Here is a 3,897-nt window from a genome sequence, read left to right as displayed (position 1 = left end):
CCGAGGAGCGGCTGGTGAATTTGAACTGCAGACCTTGTAGTTAAAGCCGACCTTGCAGCCCGGTGCATTAACCCACAAAGCCACACTAGGATTTCCACGGGAGTGCCTCCCGCGGAACAGCTGGTTGTTTCGAACTGCCGACCCTGAGGTTAGCAGTCCGATTTATAACCACTACGCTAACAGAGCTCCCACTAGATGGCGGTCCCTAAATCCATATAGAAATTCTGGACCCTGACTGTCTTCACTTTCCTCAACTGGTCTGCAGTTGAGGAACTGCCCATCTCATACAGTCTCTCTCCGCCCATCCGGGGGTCGCGGGAAGCCTGCAGGCTGGGGCACAGCAGTGGGCGGAGAAACAAGGCTCTTCGGGCTCCGGACGCTCGGGGGAGGAGTCGGCGAGGAGCAGCCACTCCTGGGGCGCCGAGGCGGGCCCTCCTGCGCCACTAGCGCCTGGAGTGGAGAGAAGACCCTAGACCTCCGCGCGGGAAGCTGAACGGGGAGCGCCAGAGGGAGCCAACCGCAGACGCTGGTCGGGTAGCAGGTGTGAGGCGCGGACTACAAGTCCCAGCATGCCCTGCGTCTCTGACCCGGCCCTGGCTGTCCCTTAAAGGCTCCTCTGGAGCTGCAGCCGTCGGATCGCTGCGGCTTTCGCTTTGCCGCCGCGGCTGGGCGGGCGGAGGAGCGGGCTCTCCTCGCGTCCCCGGCGGCGCGCTCTCCTCGCGTCCCGGCTCGGGCAGCGCTGAGGGGTACCCCTTGTCCAGCTTTCTCAGTTCGGGGATACCTTTCCGAGGCGCCCGCGTCCCCGGGTCCCCCGCCTCGGCCACTCCGCGGCCCCAATGCCGAGGCATGGATAAAGCGGCGCTGCGCGCGGCGGCGATGGGGGAAAAGAAGGAGGGCGGCGGCGGGGAGGACGCGGCGGCCGCGGATGAGGGCGCCGGGGCAGCGATCAGCCGGGCGCTGCAGCAGTGCGGGCAGCTCCAAAAGCTCATCGACATCTCCATCGGCAGCCTGCGCGGGCTGCGCACCAAGTGCGCCGTGTCCAACGACCTCACCCAGCAGGAGATTCGCACCCTGGAGGTAAGGGGACCACGGCGCCGGAGGGGCCCGGGAGTGAGCTAGACCCGCGGGACGGGGGCCGCCGCCCGGGAAGTGGCGCCTCCAAACCTCCCTTGCTGCTCCAGTTTACTCCTTCCCGAGTTGCATCCTTGAATCCGGTACACCCCCTTTGAGGCTTCCTCTCCCTTTTCCACTCGCTGATGCAGCAGTTTGAGGACCCAGGACTAGCCCTTTGCCTTGAGCTGGATGGGGGCTCAATGAAGCTCGTGGGAGGGCGGACTGCTCGCGGACATCCCCGCCCCCTCCTCCACTCCCACCTCTTTCTAGCGTACGGGGTCACAGGACTCTATCCTACTGAGTCACATGCGGGATGTGATGGAACCCAGGAACCGTGGGCTAGGGTGACGGATATGGGGGACGTCCCACTGAAGTGTGAGCACAGGTCCTCCGCCTTTTGCCTTCTCTCCACCACCCAGACTCAGTCTTGCCCTTTCCCTTTCCTCGCCTCCAGGTTCTTGTCTGCCGCTTTTTGAAAAGTGTTTGCTGAAATGGCATTTTTGCTTTTCAGCATTTGGTGCTTTCTTTTCGAGTTGCCACAGCGTTTCACTGCTCAAAATGTAATTAATTACTCACTCTTCCCACCCCTTCCCCCATACAGTGGATTTTGGCTTAGAAAGGATTATGCTGGGCAATGAAGCCATTGGTAGGAAGATGACACAATTTAAGGGGTTCTGGCGGAGACAGCTTAGAATATAAAGAAGAAATAAGATAAGCGGGCTGATCTCTCAAATTATAGCTATAGGGAAGTACAGTATCAAAAGGATTTTGAACCAATCACAAGGGGTGTTGGGTTATCAGAGGGTGGCAACCCCACCCCCAACACACAATAGATGGAAACTAGTGTCATTCGCAACTTGCTTTTTATTTTTTTGTCCAGAGACTTGAAATTATAGGGACTGGTTAATAGCTCCATCCACCTTGTAGCGCCACATCTGGCCTTCTGCAGGTCTTAAGATGTCTTGTTTTATTAGAGGCTCATTTTGTCACACACACACACACACACACACACACACACACACACACACACACACCCCGTTATTGCTAATTGCCTCTGCCAGCTGTCATAGATCCAGCCAGTGATTTGCTGTTCTCCCTCCTCTTTGCACACCACAAGCCTGGATCCCTGTTTGATCCAAAATGCCCCTGGGTGATTCTCTCCCTCAGTTTTTCTCTGAAAAGCTCCAAAGTTAGAGATATATAGGAAGCACCCAATCATTGCTGGCAACTATTATTTTTATTGTAGTTACTATAACAGTATAGGAGCTCTCGTAGCATAGTGGTTATGAACAGGGCTGCGCACCTTAAGGTCAGCAGTTTGAAACTACCAGCTATTCCGCTGGAGAAAGATAAGGCTTTCTGCTCCTGTAAAGATTTACAGCCTTGGAAACCCTGTACAGGGTCACTATGAGTCAGAACCGACTCCACGGCACATAACCACCACCACCACCATAACAGTATGGACCAAGACTTTGCTAAGAAACAAACCAACAAAACCCCACAACAGTCTTTTTTACATGTGTGCTGATGTTTTTCAAATGGTGAGAGAGATGGAGTTCTTGAACACAGTTGAGTTTGTTTGCCCAGCAAAGTTCAGTTTCCTAGCTGCCACAATAGGGGGCCTTTGTGGCTTAATTCTGGGAGGAGCCATCATCTAGCAGCATATGTTGGGTTGGACTTCAGTGTTTTTGGGATAAGAGCCTTTTCTTAGTGTTGGCATCTCTCAGATTATCCCCATGTTTCTCTGAAGTGCCCCTGGTTCTACGAGTGAGTACAGAAGATCTATTTGCTGTTCATTCTCTGGAAATGGCACTGTGACCTTCAGGTACCCTGACTTCCAAAGGCCCTTGCTCCTTTTGATGCGAGTGTAACATCGTGACACCCTAAACACTGAGCTATTTTGGTCTCTGAGCTAGTTTATTCAGTGGCCTCCCTTCTGAGCTCCTGGGTGTTTATTTGAATGTTCGTCTTTGGCAACTGGAGATGTATCTTAAGGCCTGATGGGGGATTTGCAGTGGAAATGGAAGCTAATACATAGCTTCGTTTTCTCTACATAGTGATGTGAATTCAGTTTTATTCTACCAGTTGCTATCAAGTCAATTCTGATTCATGTCACCCCATGTGTATCAGAGTAGAACTGTGTGTGATCCATCGGTTTTCAGTGGCTGATTTTTCAAAAGTAGATTGCTAAGCTTTTCTTCCAAGGCATCTCTGGATAGATTTGAACCTCCAACCTTTTAGTCCACTCTACTTTGAAAAAAAACAGCACTTGGGTTGTTTATTTGGGATAGGAATTTAGAACTTTAGAAGTAGTTTCCTGGGGTTGTAACCAACAAGTTGCAACCTTGCCTGCAAAATGAGGACGGTGGAGTGGCTATGGTGAGGGCTCCGGCCACTATAAAATCTGTGATTTAGTGAAAGAGACCCAGTTGAGTTCGATCAAACATAGGTGATCGTGTTTATGCATACCCAGTGTTCTAAACTCCAGATTTACGGATAAATTATAGTATAAGTTTATTACTAAAAGAAGTTAATATTAGGGGCAATGTGGCAAATGGAAACCCCAAGACTTTAAAACAGGTCTGGGTTTTGCTTGTGGAAATGTGGGCAAATAATAAGACTTTTGAATCTCCAGCTGCCTTTTTTCTAAAATGCAAATGAGACTGCTTCAGCCCTGCAGCGTTGTTGTGAATCTAATCTGTGTTCTGACTACTCGAAGATTCTGCCTGTTGTTATTGTTGTTGTTAGGTGCCATTGAGTCAGTACTGACTCATAGTGACCCTG

The 3,897-nt window shown here is 51.6% G+C and overlaps 1 pseudogene; it reads right to left on the bottom strand.

Moving 5' to 3' along the window:
• Window positions 1-604: 604 nt before the first annotated feature.
• LOC102826086 lies at window positions 605-2,987 on the bottom strand (annotated as a pseudogene).
• Between the last annotated feature and the right edge of the window lie 910 nt (window positions 2,988-3,897).

This window comes from Chrysochloris asiatica, unplaced genomic scaffold (genome assembly GCF_000296735.1).
Source record: "Chrysochloris asiatica unplaced genomic scaffold, ChrAsi1.0 scaffold00266, whole genome shotgun sequence".
NCBI classification, from domain to species: domain Eukaryota; kingdom Metazoa; phylum Chordata; class Mammalia; order Afrosoricida; family Chrysochloridae; genus Chrysochloris; species Chrysochloris asiatica.
The sequence above is the reverse complement of the archived record's forward strand: the minus strand, read 5'-3'. Positions and strand labels throughout refer to the sequence as shown.